The 17,541-nt window shown below is 47.5% G+C and overlaps 1 pseudogene; it reads left to right on the top strand.

Moving 5' to 3' along the window:
* Positions 1-777: 777 nt before the first annotated feature.
* LOC139273928 (sorting nexin-18-like) lies at positions 778-13,344 on the top strand (annotated as a pseudogene).
* Positions 13,345-17,541: the final 4,197 nt, after the last annotated feature.

Below are 17,541 nucleotides of genomic sequence, written 5' to 3'. Positions count from 1 at the left end.
TTCTCTTCTACTGATTGTGACAAGTTTGGCTGTCATTTGAGAGACAACTCTGCTGGTGTTCTACCAGTAGTTGTATGAGGAGTATTATGATAAGTAATCAGAATATTTGATAATTTGTGATCCAACGACAACTGCCGTTTCTTTGGATTTGATTTCAACATTTGCTTGATGAGAGCATCTTTTACAATTTGTACTGTGCGCTCTACTGCACCATTTGAAGCAGGGTGATATGGTGGAACTTTGGTATGTTTCACACCGTTTCTGCTCATGAACTGTGCAAATTCTTCTGAACAAAATTGCGGACCATTATCGGACATAATTTCTTCTGGGAGGCCATATGAGGAAAACAATCTTCGAAAATTATCTATTGTTTTACTTGTTATTTTCTGCATTGGAAACACCTGTACCCATTTCGAATGACGATCAACCACAATGAATAATTGTTGTCCTTCTAGCTCAGTCAAATCTACATGTAACCTTTGCCACACCCTGGGAGGCCATTTCCATCACTGTACTGGTACTGATGGTGGTTTCTTGCTTACTGATTGACATGTTGTACACTGACTAACAACGTACTCAATAGGCCAGACTTTCCCTAAAGGCCTTCAACGGCTGATTGCCCGCTGAGAAGCACCGCCAACGTTCGACGAAAAAAGCTGTTGAGAATTTCCTTTTTAAAGGTAAGTAAAACTAATCGCCCGACGAGAAAATGGGCATTGCGCACGGTTTTCTTGGCGTTTAAGTGCAAAGTTAGACAAATGGTTGGTTGTTACCGGAATGGACTGTAAGTAGTAAAATTTAGTCCGAGGCTGCGGTTGGGCCTAGGGAGGGGGGTACAACTTAAAAACAAAAATTTCATTAAAAACAACACATACAAAGCATTCCCAAGACAGTTTTTACCCTAATCACTGTGTTAAAATTTAAAAAAAATTAAAGAATCTTTAACTTACCTTTCTTTGCAGGGTTCCCCTCCTTACCGCCCTGTATAAGCAACTTTTACAGGGCGGGTCACTCGGCGATTTGGACGTTGGCGGTTGAGGCCAAACTTACGCCCTGGCGGTTGTTCTCGGCGTTGCTGGAAAACCAGCTGTAATGCCGAGAAAATCGCCGACAATTAAGCCAAAATTCTGGCCCTATATCTATCTAAGCCAGGCCACCATAAATAACTGCATGCAAAACTCTTGGTCAAGCACATTCCCAGGTGCTCGTCATGAAGATCTTCTAACAATTTGGACCTGAACTTATTTGGAATAAGTCTTGCACCCCATATGATACAATCTTTATCCACTGATAATTCATTCCTACGAACGAAGTATGGATGAATATCTTCCTCTGATACCTGGTTTGGCCAGCCATTTGCAATGTAATCATACACCTTTGATATAACTGGGTCACATTTCGTTGCTCTACCAATCTCTTCAGCTATGACCAGCAGCTCATCAATGTATGAAAAATAGAACACTTCTTCCCTATTGGGTGTAACTTGTGATGGGGATGGCAACCTAGACATAGCATCAGTTTTACTATCTGACTTAGGTACAACAACAATGGGTATAGCCCAATTACTTAGATCTGTTCTCAGTCTCTAGTCTTTTGAGTTCTTGCTCAACTTTCTCCTTGAGTGCGGGACGTGGCTTGCAGTAAACTGGTCTAGTGTCCTTCTGTACTCTGACACTCGCCTTGAAGCCTTGGATAGGACTGCCTATTTCACAGAACACCTTTGGATACTGTTTGATGACATCATCCTTCAATGCAAATCTCATTTCAACACAAAAAATCTCATTCCAATCCATCTTTAGTGATTCCAACCAATTTCTACCTATTAAGGCAGGCTTGTCTCCTGACACTACTAAGAGAGACAAAATCCGAAACTGATCCTTGTATTTCACTGGAATGGTGATACGTCCTACCACAGGGATATAGCAATTCCGGTACTATGCTCATGGATGCACCAGTGTTGATTTCCATGGGTATCCTGGTTCCTGCAACATCTACTTGGATGACGATACATCGCGAATCATTGTTAGATACTCTCATGCGCCTGATGATGTATACCTCCAGAACATCCTCATCCTGTTGCTTCACTTCAATGCTATGTAATGTCTGGTGATTTCCACTTCTAGCATTGAACATTGGTATACTCCTCAGTCAGCATGCCTTTGCAAGATGCCCAGTTTTCTTGCAGAAGAAACACTCTGCTTTCAAATATGGACAGCTTTGAGCAATATGTGGTCCCAGGCACCGATAGCACGACTTCAAAGCGCTGTTACCTTGGCCAGTGGCTGAGGCCTTGGGGCCCAAATGCTTTTTACTTTTAACCTGTAGGTGGTTCACCTCGGTTGTCTGACGACTGGATATGGCACAAAATTCTTGGGAGTATTGTTTGGCCATATCCATCGACATAGTTGTCTGACAAGCTAAATCAAAAGTCAAGTTAGTGGTTATCAATAACTTCCTTATTGCCTCATTTTTCATCCCACAAACAAAGCGGTGACGCAATGCTCGGTCCTGAAAGTTTCCGAAATGACAGTGATTGGATAGCTTTTTTAAAGTTGCAATGTACTCACTAATACTCTCATCAATTAATTGATTTTGTGTTCCAAAACGATAACTTTCAGCAATTTCCGGGGGTCAAGACTGCAGTGCTGATCACCATCAGTGGCGTGCCCTTCAACTTGATGAGAACAAGCACATTTTTCAAGGTTTCATACACATTGGGGCCTACTTCAGTCAAGAAAATTGCCCGTTTTCTTCCTAACACCACTCGGTTATAGTTTTCATCATCGGGCATTTTGACAATACTATTTGTGGTGCAAAACATGTCCTCCGCATGTGCTCCAAAAGCCTCTCAGTCACGATGGGACTCACCCAAGCACCCTTTTATTTCCATAGGAGTGACCATCTGGACTCTGGCAATGGCAACAGTGTGCTTGTAATTTACCTTGGATTTTTAGCTGTGCTGCAAAACAAACAACCTCTCAAAGTCTCTCTGTTGATTGGCAGGAATCATCCGCCAACACAAATTTAAGCTAGGGAATCCGATTATCCTATCTTCATCGCCAATCTGATATATTCCTTACGACATCACCAACACACAGACTACAAGATGGCTCCAACAGTTATCATGTGACTTCTATTGTATTCACAGCAGTAGTTGCATTACCACAGTAGTCCACTAGGTTGAGTAGTGGAGCTCTATATTACAGGTACAGCACAGAAAGGGGCTATTCGGCCCGTCGTGCCTGTGCTGGCTCTTTGGTGGAGCTATCCAGTTAATACCACTCCCCTGCTCTTTCCCCATAGCCCTGCAAATTTTTTTACCTTTAAGTAATTATCCAATTCTCTTTTGAATGTTACTATTGAATCTGCTTCCTCGACCCTTTCAGGCAGTGCATTCTAGATCATAACAACTTGCTGTGTAAAAGAATGTTCGTTTCTGATTCTTTTGCCAATCACCTTAAATCTGTGTACTCTGCTTACCGACCCTTCTGCCACTGGAAACACTGTCTCCTTATTTTCCTTATCAAAACCATTCATGATTTTGAATGCCTCTATCAAATTTCCTTTTAACCTTTTCTGCTCTGAGGAGAACAACCCCAGCTTGTCCAGTCTCTCCAGATAACTGAAGGCTTTTATCCCCGGGATCATTCTGGTAAATCTCTTCTGCACCCTCTCTAAGGCCTCGACATCCTACCTATAGAGTGGTGCCCAGAATTTAATACAATACTCCAGCTAAGGCCTAACCAGTGTTTTATGAAGGTTTAGTATTACGGCCTTAATGTTGTACATATGGCTCTATTAATAAAGCCGAGGATCCCATATGCTTTTTTAATAGCCTTTGCAACGTGTCCTGCCACCTTCAAACATTTGTGCACATACACCACTAGGTCTCACTGTTCCTGCACCCCCATTAAAATGTACACATATACATACATACATATATACAGCACAGAAATGGGCCATTTGGCCCAACCAGTCTGTGCCACCGCTTATGCTCCACTCGAGCCTCCTCTCATCCTCCTCATCTAAATATATCAGCATAGCCCTCCATGCCCTTCTCCCTGGTATGCTTATTCACCTCAACTGCTCCCTGTGGTAGCGAGTTCCACACGCTCACCACTCTTTGGGCAAAGAAGTTTCTTCTGAATTCCCCATTGGATTTCTTGATGATTATCTTATATTGATGGCCTCTAGTTAGTGGCAAAACTAGAGGATGTGGGCCCCAATGCAAACATAGATTAAAAAAAAAAATCACAGAACGACAGGGAAAAGTGCAGCTGGCCAGGGAAGACCTCGTGCAGCCGCCCCTCGAGTGAGGGGGTCCAGGGGGCCGAAGAGGGAGTACGAGGTCTGGGGGAGCCGGTGTTCGGGGGAGCTGGGACCGGTGTGAGGGAGGGTTTACGGGGTGGGGGGTTACCGCGGGGTCCGGGAGCGGAGCTGAGCTGGGTGCGGATGGTGGGATGATTTCCAGAACGAGAATGTGGGTGAGATCTCGGTGCGGGAGGACAAGGTGCTGACCATGTACAGCGAGCACGACATCAAGGGCTGGCTGGAGGGGGCCAACAACCGCGGCCAGAGGGGCCTCTTCCCGGCCTTGTACGTGCAGATCCTGTGGTCCGGGAGCGGGGGCGATGCTGCGCTCGGTGATGCCTCAGGCTCAGCACCCCCAGCAGTTTCCCCCTGCCGGCCTGCTCCATCGCCAGCACCTTCTGCCCCCCGCCTCCCACTATGCCAACGTGCCGACCGGCGGCTACGACAGCTCGGCGATGCCTCAGGCTCAGCACCCCCAGCAGCTTCCCCCTGCCGGCCTGTTCCATCGCCAGCACCTTCTGCCCCCCCGCCTCTCGCCCAAACGGCGACAGCGGCCTCGGGTGGCTGGTCCTGGCGGGGCCTCAGCACAAGGCGTCGGGCAGCGGCAATGACGACAAGTGGGACGACATCTGGGACGATTACTCGACGGTGGCGGACGAGCCGCTGTCCAGGAGCGGGGGAGGCGGTGGCGGCTTCTCGGATTTCGACGGGACGGGCCGTTATCAAGTGAACAGGGGGCCAGCGGCTGGAATATCGGGGGGGTTAGTGTCCTCCTCCTCCTCGGCCGCCGCCTCCTCCTCCAAGTGTACGGCCACAGTTAGCAGGAACCTCAACCGCTTCTCCACCTTCGTCAAGTTGGGCGGCGAGGCGTTCATCCTGGGTGAGGCGGCCGGCTTCGTCAAGGACGGCGACAAGATCTGTGCGGTGACCAGCCCGCACGGCCCGAGTTGCAGGAGGACTCTTACCCATTCACCTGCTCTACGACGAGCCCACCAAGCAGACCAAGTTCAAGGGCACCAAGAGCTATACCTTGTACCGCCTGGTGCCCAGCCACACCCAGTGCCTGGTCAACCAGTGCTACAAGTATTATGTATGTAAGCACTCTAGTAATGACTCCATGAGGTAAGGTATTGTACTTGAACTGTTGTGACCTTAGTCCATTTATTGTGGCTCCTGAGTGACGATACAGTGAGGTGAGCTCTCTTTTATACTTGGTTACCTGCAGTGTGCAGGTGACCCTTAGGTCTCCACCAGTAGCACCCTCTGGTGGTACGGGTATGGTGTATACAGTGTGAAGGTACATTCAGTGGTCTTATGCAACTGTACATTGAGTGTACAGGGTATTTACATACACAACATCACTAAGTCTTGTGCCACTGGCTTTTACACTGTGTGCTCTGGCCCTCGACTTGAGTGCCCAAAGCCTTTGCATTTTGTCTTTGCCAGGGAATGGCTCTCTGCCTGTAGACCCCCCAAGTTCTTATTGCCACGACACTGGGAAATGGTCAGCAGTGGACGGTTGGAGGTTGTAGGGAGGATTGTGTGGGTTGGGGCAGTAATCTCTCATGTATTAAGTAGTGGGGAAGAGAGACCAATTGCTTTTGCTTCACGCACTCTCAGTGCCAGTGAGAGTAATTATGCGCAAATTGTAAGGGAAGCTTTGGCATTAATTTTTGGGGTCAAGAAGTTTCACAAATACTTGTATGGTCGTAAGTTTACCATCGTGACGGACCATAAGCCCCTAACAGCAATCCTCCATTCAAAGTCCCCAGTTCCAACATTAGCTGCAGCCCGAATGCAGAGATGGGCTTTGATTTTGTCAGCATATACATATGAGATTGAATACAGACGATCAGCTAATCACAGTAATGTTAATGCAATGTCTAGATTGCCTTCTCCATCACAAGTTACACCCGATAGGGAAGAAGTGTTTTATTTTTCATACATTGATGAACTGACAGTCACAGCTGAAGAGATTGGTAGAGCAACCAAACGTGACCCAGTGATGTCAAAGGTGTATGAGTATATTGCAAATGGATGGCCAAACCAAGTACGTTTTGGTTATCGTTTTGCTGGGGCTAGTAGGTCCCTGACGAGGCCATGGACAGTGGGCTCACAACTGCTGAGCAGGACAGCTCTGCGCTTATCAGCCAGCGAGGTTGGTGTGTCTCCCGCCAGGTCATTTGCGATGAAAAAGTGTTCGAGCCTTTCTGCAAAGGCATCCCAATGTTCCCCATCAGCGAATTGAAAGTTGCTTAGATTAGCCATTTTGCGCATGGAAATTCGTAATCTCGTCGCCAGTTGTTATGTATGTAAGCACTCTAGTAATGACTCCATGAGGTAAGGTATTGTACTTGAACTGTTGTGACCTTAGTCCATTTATTGTAGCTCCTGAGTGACGATACAGTGAGGTGAGCTCCCTTTTGTACTTGGTTATCTGCAGTGTGCAGGTGACCCTTAAGTCTCCACCAGTAGCACCCTCTGGTGGTATAGGTATGGTGTATACAGTGTGAAGATACATTCAGTGGTCTAATGTTACGGTACATACATTATGCGAACACAACATCAAGCACTTCGATTGGCTGTACGGCCGGCTGGTGGAGAAGTTCCCGGTGCCCCACATCCCCGAGAAGCAAGCCACCGGCCGCTTCGAGGAGGACTTCATCTCCAAGCGGAAGAAAGGGCTGACCCTGTAGATGAACCACATGACGAGCCACCCGGTGCTGGTCCGCGGTGACGCCTTTCAGCACTTCCTCACTTTCAACGACGAGAAGGCTTGGAAGCAGGGCAAGAGGAAAGCCGAGAAGGACGACATGGTGGGGGGCAACTTCTTCCTGATGCTCAGCACCCCACAGAGCCCCCTCGACCTGCAGGAGGTGGAGAGCAGGGTTGACGGGTTCAAAACTTTCACCAAGAGGATGGACCAGAGCGTTTTCCAGCTAAGCCACACCGCCAACGAGTTGGCAAGGAAGCAGATGGTGGGCCCCCCTTCAGGCGAGGGCCCCAATGCCGCTGCATTGGTGTAGTTACACCACTGCCTCTAGTTTTGCTCTTCCCCACAAGTGGAAACATTCTGTATCCACTCTCTCAAAATCTTTCATAATTTTAAAGACCTCTACTAGATCACACCGCAGCCTTCTCTTTTCAAGAGAAAAGAGACCCAGCCTGTTCATCCTTTCCTGATAGGTATAACTTTGCAGTTCTGGTATCATCCTTGTAAATCTTCTCTGCACCCTCTCCAGTGCCTCTACATCCTTTTTATAATATGGCGACCAGAACTGTACGCAGCACTCCAAGTGTGGTCTAACCAAGGTTCAATACAAGTTTAATTGTACTATTTAGTTCATATTGCCTCTCCTCATTCTTCCGACCAAAATCCATCGACAGTGCCCTGTCGAGTTCTCTACTGCATGGGAAAAATTCCATTAGAGCTCGGCCGTATGAACAAAGTCCTGCCTGATGCAAACAGATATTTCAAGCTGCAGATCTCAGATTGGCAGTTGTGGTAGAAATATGCCCTAAATTACAAATTCAAAGTGATTTGAATTGTGAAACTGTTGAAGATCCACACACACTTTAAAGCAGTTGTGTAATTAAAAGGCTTGCCTCTTGATGAATCTGCATGTCACACCTTCAAGTCATCACACGTCAAAAATTAGTGACCAGCTGAAATGATCACTGAACTGTTAAATTACCAATCAAATTTCTGAATAACTAAACCTGAACAAAATCAAAAGCAATTTGATTCTGTCAGTAACTACCAATGAGGAGTGAGTAAATCAAGAGCACTCTGAGCCATAAAATTGGTCAATTGTTTATTGCAACATTCATTATTCACTCGGCAGCAAGTACCAGGAAATGGACCAATCAAATTACTTATAGTCTTCATGGTAGAAGGCACTAAAAGAATTCCAATAATTGATAATCAAGGGATTATAGGGAAGGTGGAACTTAAAACAATCACTTTCACTCGAGAAAAAGTACTAGGAAAACTAATGTGACTAAAGGTGGACAAGTCCCCTGGACCTGATGGCCTGCATTCTAGAGTCTTAAAAGAAGTGGCTGCAGAGATAGTGGATGCATTGGTTGTAATCTACCAAAATTCCCTGGATTATGGAGAGGTCCCAGCGGATTGGAAAACCACAAATGTAACGCCCCTATTTAAGAAAGGAGGGAGTCAGAAAGCAGGAAACTGTAACCCAGTTAACCTAACATCTGTCATTGGAACAATGCTGGAGTTCATTACTAAGAAAGCAGTAGCAGGACATTTGGAAAATCATAATGCAGTCAAGCAGAGTCAACATGGTTTTATGAAAGGGAAATCATGTTTGACAAATTTGCTGGAGTTCTTTGAGGATGTAACGAGGAGGGTGGATATGGGGGAGCCAGTAGATGTCATGTCTTTGGATATTATGAAGGCATTCCATAAGGTGCCACATAAAAGGTTACTGCACAAGATAATAGCTCACGGGGTTGGGGGTAATATATTAGCATGGATAGAAGATTGGCTAACTAACAGAAAGCAGAGAGTGGGATAAATGGGTCATTTTCCAATTGGCAAACTGTAATTAGTGGGGTGCCACATGGATCAATGTTGGGGCCTCAACTATTTACAATCTATATTAATGACTTGGATGAAGGGACCGAGTGTAATGTAGCCAAATTTGCTGATGATACAAAGATGGGTGGGACAGCAAGTTGTGAGAAGGACACAAAAAATCTGCAAAGGGATACAGATAGGCTAAGTGAGTGGGCAAAAATTTGGCAGATGGAGTATAATGTGGGAAAATGTGAGGTTATCCACCTTGGTAGGAAAATAAAAAAGCAAATTATTATTTAAATGGGAGAGATTACAAAATGCTGAGGTAGCGAGGGACCTGGGGGGTCCTTGTGCATGAAACACAAAATGTTAGTATGCAGGTACAGCAAGTAATTAGCAAGGCAAATGGAATGTTGGCCTTTATTGTAAAGGGGGTAGAGTATAAAAGCAGAGAAGTCCTGCTATAACTGTACAGGGTATTGGTGAGAGCACACTTAGAGTACTGTGTACAGTTTTAGTCTCCTTATTTAAGGAGGGATATATTGCATTGAAGGCAGTTCAGAGAAGGTTCATGGGGTTGATTCCAGGGATGAAGGGGTTTGCTTCTGAAGAAAGGTTGAGCAGGTTGGACCGATATTCATTGGAGTTTAGAAAAATGAGAGGTGATCTTATTGAAACATAAGATTCTGAGGGGGCTTGACAGGATCGATACTGAGAGGATGTTTCCCCGAATGGGGATTCTAGAACTAGGGGGGCATAGTTTCAGAATAAGGGGTCGCCCATTTAAGATGGAGATGAGGAGCAATTTCTTCTTTTAGAGGGTTGTAAATCTGTGGAATTCTCTACCCCAGAGAGCTGTGGAGGCTGGATCATTGAATATATTTAAGGTGGAAATAGACAGATTTTTGAATGATAAGGGAGTCAAGGGTTACGGGGAGCGGGCAGGGAAGTGGAGTTGAGGCCAAGATCAGATCAGCCATGATCTTATTAAATGGCGAAGCAGGCTCGAGAGGCCAAATGGCTGACTCCTGCTCCTATTTCTTATGTTCTTATGTAAATACTTGCTTCACTCCGCGTGAGGCCTGAGGGATTTTAACTCCCAGGCTTCATCTGCACCAGTCTCCCGCCTGAAACCTGTGGATAGCAGTAGCTGGCCGTTGGGTGGGAGTGGGATTTTGGGCAGCCTCCTCTTGCCGCTGGGGATCAGGAGGAATGGCCCCTGGCAATCGTGCAAGAGCTTGGAAGGTGGGGGTGGGGGGGGAGGGGAGGGTGTGGGGGTCGGGTGGGGGAGGGGTGGGCGTGGGGGTCGGGTGGGCGTGGGGGTCGGGTTGGGGGGATGGACTTTGGGGGTGGGCTTTGCGATCTGGGAGGGGAGAGGAAGATCTGTGCAGGAGAGGCCCAAGGTTTCCTTGTGGGCCTGAGAGGAGCACTCCTGTCAGGAACCGGTCCAGCTCCCTCCTGATGGCCTGCAGGAACCCATTTGTGTGCCCTGATACAGCTTCCAAAGAGGTGGCCAAATGCTGAATGGAGAATTGCGTGGTTGAAAAGCCCTGGGACATTACTCCACAAATGGTCGAGCTGGGCTCTTCCATCCTCTGTGCCATTATGGAGAGTGTGCCCGGCAGGACTGCCACTACCTTGTACAGTTGCTGCGGTGCCTCTGGCATTCTCCTTTTCATTGATTCCCCTCCACCCCCACGCCCCCATGTTCAGCCTCTCTGTCCAGCTGAGCAGACTTGGAGAGGGCGACACCCTCTGACACAGACTCTCCATAGCTGTCCCTGCCGCTACCCTCTGCACGTGCTCACTTGTGCCTCACCAATCACCAAATGACGTCCCATATAACTGTCTACAGGACCCAACCGATGTGGTCGCACCTGCGTTGGTGCCTGAAGTGCATGTCTCCTGTGACGGTGAAGGCTCAGCTGGAATGAGCTCCTCTGTGAGTCTTCATCCTCTCTGGGCAGAGGCACGCATTCTGCGCATGATGGCCTGGAGGAGATTAGACAAGAATAAGAGTTAGTCATGGAATTTACAAATGTTGAAATGCGCATCATTAAAGTGCTTATATTTGATAATATGCTGAAACCAACCGAAAATGGCTATGTCTGAGAGGCCAACGCTGCCCCATGGACTGCCAATTTTGCCATCTCTGATGCTGAGCGAGGCAGAGATGCTGCTTATTTCAAGAGCATTCTCCTCTGCCGGTCAAAGGTCCATGATCTCGGGGATCCGGCCCTCTCCCTGACATTCTGCACTCTCTTCTCCTGCAAAGGTGGCACGGCAGACCTATGTGTGGCTCTGAGGCACGTGTGCATCTGAGGGATGTGGTGAGGTGATAATCAGGCAGAGGCGTCATAACTGGAACTATCATGCATTTGAGGTATGGTTTGACAGCGCCATTTCAGCACAGGTGCTGGGAGTGCAGGGAGCTGAAATGAGGCGATATCAGGTTACAGGAGAATTGGGGTGATTGGCAGTAGAGAGAGGCAGGGAGAGGTGAGGGTGAGAGGGTATGCATGCAAATGCAACAATGGGTGCTGATGAAAGTGAAGTGGGTGCAAGGAGTGCTGTGCCTAGAGTACGCTTGACAAGACGGAGTGAGAGGAGATGCAGTGCAGGATGTAGATGCGTCTTTATGTTTGCCAACCTTTCCTGACCTGGTCAGATCATTGAGGTGTTAGCGCCACTGGATCCAGAATCTCATGGTGATGCTTCTGCTGCTGACCCCTTCTGCCAGTTCCAGCCACACCTTCTTTGCATTGGCAGCAGATTTCCTTTTGCCACTGATGGGAAACAGAACCACCCTCCTGGCCCTTGCGGAACATTCAAGGAATTGCATATGATCCTGGGGGGCAGCCCTCCCTCTCCTTGCAGCTGTCCCTATGTTCTCTTTCCAGTGCAGAAACTTCACCTTCAAACGTCCTCCTCCGTTTCATCTCTGCGCTGGGTCTTTCTGTAGTCGACGGGAAATTGCGTCACGTGGGCTCGTGCCACACGCGGTTGAGTCGCGAAACCCAGAGGAAAGATGAAAACGAGGCTTGGCTGTTAAAATCGGCCAGGCCTACCCATCCTGCGGTGTTGTACGTTCGTCGCCCTCTAACTCTTCCCCCCTCCGCCCCGCTCTGTTCCCGACTGCGTGGTAATATCGGGACCAAAGTGTTCTACATCCAAAATTGGAAATGGCCTCCACTGTCTTGCCACATCACCAAGGCTGAGGTTGGTAAATTAACATGAGCAGTGGGTTAAATCTGGAATCAGGAGTGTGTGCCACTGGAACAAAATGCATTTTATGAATGAATGTAAGGTTTTTAATTGCAATGGGACTGTTATAAGCAGGTGCTTTAATGCTCCACATTACTTTATGTGAGACAGCTTTCACCTCTGAGGGATTTGGCAGCTTTTCTTTCATTTGAGTATAGAATGTAATATTTGAGAAAAGCTGCTGCGATGGGGGTTGGTATCTCCGTTAACTAGTCTGCACCAGTGCGATGTGATTTTGGGGTGTTTTAATGAGCTGTTCTCTCTTGCACTCCTCGTAAGCAGGACTCGTGTCTCCTGTGAACCAAGAGCTGCAGCCTTATGGTTTCCTGGCCTTGAGGCGACCTTGTACACTTTCAGACTCAGACAATCCACCTTCGCCAGTTCACTGGGCACTTTGCTTCTCTCCCCAGCCACTCCAGAAGGCGGTAATGTCACACCACGCTAGAGCTGTGCTCAGATTAAGAATGACCTAACTAGATTAATTTGCTGAAGTTAAATCTGGAGCACATACAGAACCGCACAAGCATATGTCAGTAGCAAAAGGCCTCGCTACACCCTTCTCCTGACAGCTGTGAATGCAGTCATCATTCAACAGCATCGCTCCCAATCCTGCTTCACCCAGGATCACCCTGATTCCCATGTTTACATGATTCATTCTCTCTTTCTCACACACGTGTGCCACTCATGTCAGTGTCCCTTCTCCTTTTGAAGTCTTTGGAATGCCTGGTGCAGTCCTGATTGGCAGAAGATAATTGTATATTGCTGCTACAGACTCGGTCACAAAATAAATCCTCTGGTAATTTCTTTTAACATCTGAATGATCCACAGTTGGGTTTTGGTTTCACATCTTACACTAAAAATAAATTGCGTTAAAAATTAATACTGTTTGGAGTTTGAGGACAAAGTCTGCCTTCTGGAAGCCAGGCACACTGGCGCCAGGCAACCAACTGAGATCTCATTCAACAATAACAACAACAACAACTTGAATTTATATACCGTTTTTAACGTTGGAAAACATCCCAAGCGCTTTACAGGAACGTTATCTGACAAAAACTGATACTGAGCCAAAGAAGGGGTTATTAGGACATGCGTCTAAAAGTCTGCTCAAAGGGAGAGGTGGTCAGAGACGGAGAGGTTTCGAGAGGGAATTCCAGAGTTTTGGGCCGAGACGGCTGATTCCCCCACAGGTGCACCAGCTGTTAAATTGGAAGCTGCCAACTCTCAAGTAACCATAAACTGGCGGTAGGTTCCTTTAATATGCAAACTGGGGTCCTATCGCCTGTTTTAGGACCCTGCCCCAGAGTCATCATAGGGGGGGCGAGGGGCTGGAGCTTGCAGGACCAATTTGGGCACAATCCAATTTCTCGGCCATTATAAACAATAACCTTATGATTTAAATGCCAGTAGTTTCATTACCACAATGTCAATCTCATCACTTAAGATACAGTTTTAGTATTTACTGCTTCTATTATTTTATTTTTACTTTTATTTATGTCTGCTGTAACCTGACCTACTTACACTGCAATTTTTTTCAACTAACATTATACTGAATGGTCCTGCGTCCCACCATCCATGTTGGAGGTGGGAACAATATTAAAAAGGTCTGATGCAAAGTCTAAGGGAGAGAAATTTGGGGCATTTGCACCTCCTGTTAGCGCCCTCAGGGGGCGCTAAAGGGGCATAAATAACTTTTCGCTCGGCACGGCGCCGCTAACGTCTCCCGCAAAATTCCACGTGTGTTTAGCGGCAACGGTAACCGGTAATGCCCCGCTCTGCTGCGCCGGCGGTGACAACATCATCACCGTGCACAGCAACCCGTTTTCGGTGCGGAGTGAAGATTCAGTGATGCCCCTTAGGCTGCGCTGGGGGATGACAGCGACAGTTTCAGGGGGCGCGTACCCGGCTGTAGGCCGCTCGACGGGCGAAATTTAAAGAGGAGGAGGTGATTTTTTTTTTAAATGGCCATTTAACCATTTAAAAACAAACCCCACAATATTCCCTGAGGGCGATTGGAATAATATTCAGCAAAAACTGGCAATTGGTTGGAAAATGGTGAAACCGCACGTTCTGGGGTAGGTTTTGCCTCCGATATTGTAAAACGAGCCACTTCAATAGAAATAAAAATGGAGAGAGATGTAAAATGGGCTTCTGATTCGCTATAATGAAAACAGAAAATGCTGGAAATCTCAGCGGGTCAGGCAGCATCTGTGAATAGAAACAGAGTTAACGTTTCAGGTCTGTGACCCTTTGTCAGAACTGGAAAAGTTCGAAATGTAACCGATTATTAAGGAAGTGCAGGGGGCAGGGAAAGGGGGAGGGGAGAAAAGAACAAAAGGGAAGGTCTGATAGGGTGGAAGGCAGGAGAGATTAGAGAGACAAAAGGGATGATGGGAAAAATTGAGATGGTAATGGCACAAGTTAGGAAACAAAAGGTGAATCTAGATAGGGTGTGAATGACACAATAATTACCAGCTGCCATGGGAAAGAGAGAAAAAATAAAAAATAAAAAAGGGCGAGAGTTTGTAAAAAAAAAAGGAAAAGGAAAAATATATATATGGGCAGAGGTTATGGTCTGAAATTGTTGAACTCGATGTTGAATCCAGAAGGCTGTAAAGTGCCTAAACGAAAGATGAGGTGCTGTTCCTCGAGCTTGCGTTAAGCTTCATTAGAACAGTGTAGGAGGCCGAGGATGGAGAGGTCAAAGTGAGAGTGGGGCGGGGAATTAAAGTGACAAGTGACCGGAAGCTCGGGGTCACTCTTACGGACTGAACGAAGGTGTTCTGCAAAGCGGTCACCCAATCTGTGTTTGGTCTCTCCAATGTAGAGGAGACTACATTGTGAGCAGCGAATACAGTATATTAAATTGAAAGAAGTACAAGTAAATCACTGTTTCACCTGGAAGGAGTATTTGGGGCCCTGGACAGTGGCATGGGAGGAGGTAAAAGGGCAGGTGCTGTGGGAAGGGGAGGGGTGCTGGGGGTGACTGCGGAATGGACCAGGGTGTCGCGGAGGGAGCGGTCCCTTTGGAATGCTGAGAGGGGAGGGGAGGGAAAGATGTGATTGGCGGTGGGATCACGCTGGAGGTGACAGAAATGGTAGAGGATGATCCGTTGAACGTGGAGGCTGGTGGGGTGAAAGGTGAGGACAAGGGGAACCCTGTCATGGTTCTGAGAGGGAGGGGAAGGGGTGAGAGCAGAGGTGCGGGAAATAGAACGGACAGGGTCGAGGGCCATGTTAACTACGGCAGAGGAGAATCCTTGGATGAGGAAAAAGGAAGACATGTCAGAGGCACTAGTGTGAAAGGTGGCGTCGTCAGAACAGATGCGAAGGAGACGGAGAAACTGGGAGAATGGAATGGAGTCCTTACAGGATGCGGGGTGGGAGGAAATGTAGTCCAGGTAGCTGTGGGAGTGAGTGGCCCATCATCCCTTTCGTCTTTCTAATCTCTCCTGCCTTTCAACCTATCACAGACCTTCCCTTTTGCTCTTTCCTCCCCTCCCACTTTCAGTGCCCCTGCACTTCCTTAAGAATCTGTTACATCTCAAACTTTTAACAGACCCGAAACGGTTGATTCTGTTTCTCTGCACAGATGCTGCCTGGCCCACTGAGATTGCCAGCATTTTCAGTTTTTATTTCAGATTCCAGCATCCGCAGTATTTTGCTTTTGTATTTCAATTTGCTATCACCGGTTGTGCACCATTGCACAAAGTAAAGATCACCCTCTCTGTACCTTCAGCTGACACTGTGTACTAAGACAGATTGGGGGCGCCCACCTTTGGGTGATCAGGGGGCTGCCGGGCCCTCGGGGTCCAGGGGTCCAATTGGGGATGTAGGGGCGAGTTAATGCGGGGCTGCTGGCTGAACCGGGGGTTGGGCCGGGGGGTTGGAAGCGGGTTGGGGCGTCCTGGAGTTGCAGGGGAGGGAGATCTGGAGTCACGGGGGCCGGGAGGGGGAGGATGGTGCAGGAGATCCGCTGTCAGCGGCATGCGACCGGGTTGGGGGGGGGGTCGGAGCGTGGACGGGAGCAGCGCCGATGGGGAGGCAGCACTGGGTGTCTCAGGGTAAACCAGTGCTAGTCGGGGGCCTCAGGTAGACGTTAGGCCCCTTATTTGCATATGATTCAAACATGGGTAAAGGAGGCCTCCTGTTTGTCCTTACCCAACATGGCGGGTGGTGCACTTCCGGTCAGAAAAGCATGGCGCTTCCTGCCTGCCACTTTGGGGTCTTAGTAGGCTGTGTACCGCCTGAAAAACATGCACTATATGGCCCAATTTCTAGGGCAAGGTTCTTAACCTCTGTCCCACAAGTTACTTCAAGTTTGTCGAATTTATAGATTGGTTCAATGGCACTAAATCACTGGGTGTAATTTATGTTACTTATTTCTCTTCTGACAGCCTCATACTGGGAGTGCTCCTGGGTGTCATTAGGCAGGAAATTATTCTTCAGTTTAATTTAAATAGATGTTGATCGAGGCTGTGCCTTCTTTAGTCTCCTGTACAGTAATCGTGATAAATTTACAAGCTGCATTGGTAAATTTTTGGGTGATATTCCACTTGCTGCGCAATATTCTGAAACATTAAAGGCATGTGTTACAATTGTCCCTCTGGTACATAATATTTCTCTGGTCATGAGGTTCCTCAGGAATGTTCTGTTCAGCATTAGAAACATAGAAACATAGAAAATAGGTGCAGGAGTAGGCCATTTGGCCCTTCGAGCCTGCACCGCCATTCAATGAGTTCATGGCTGAACATGCAACTTCAGTACCCCATTCCTGCTTTCTCATCATACCCCTTGATCCCCCTAGTAGTAAGGACTACATCTAACTCCTTTCTGAATATATTTAGTGAATTGGCCTCAACAACTTCCTGTGGTAGAGAATTCCACAGGTTCACCACTCTCTGGGTGAAGAAGTTTCTCCTCATCTCGGTCCGAAATGGCTTACCCCTTATCCTTAGACTGTGACCCCTGGTGCTGGACTTCCCCAACATTGGGAACATTCTTCCTGCATCTAACCTGTCTAAACCCGTCAGAATTTTAAACATTTCTATGAGATCCCCTCTCATTCTTCTGAACTCCAGTGAATACAAGCCCAGTTGATCCAGTCTTTCTTGATATGTCAGTCCCGCCATCCTGGGAATCAGTCTGGTGAACCTTCGCTGCACTCCCTCAATAGCAAGAATGTCCTTCCTTAAGTTAGGAGACCAAAACTGTACACAATACTCCAGGTGTGGCCTTACCAAGGCCCTGTACAACAGTAGTAACACCTCCCTGCCTCTGTACTCAAATCCCCTCGCTATGAAGGCCAACATGCCATTTGCTTTCTTAACCGCCTGCTGTACCTGCATGCCAACCTTCAATGACTGATGTACCATGACACCCAGGTCTCATTGCACCTCCCCTTTTCCTAATCTGTCACCATTCAGATG

This window comes from Pristiophorus japonicus, chromosome 9, assembly GCF_044704955.1.
Source record: "Pristiophorus japonicus isolate sPriJap1 chromosome 9, sPriJap1.hap1, whole genome shotgun sequence".
NCBI classification, from domain to species: Eukaryota; Metazoa; Chordata; class Chondrichthyes; family Pristiophoridae; genus Pristiophorus; species Pristiophorus japonicus.
This window is presented reverse-complemented; position numbering and strand designations above follow the sequence as displayed.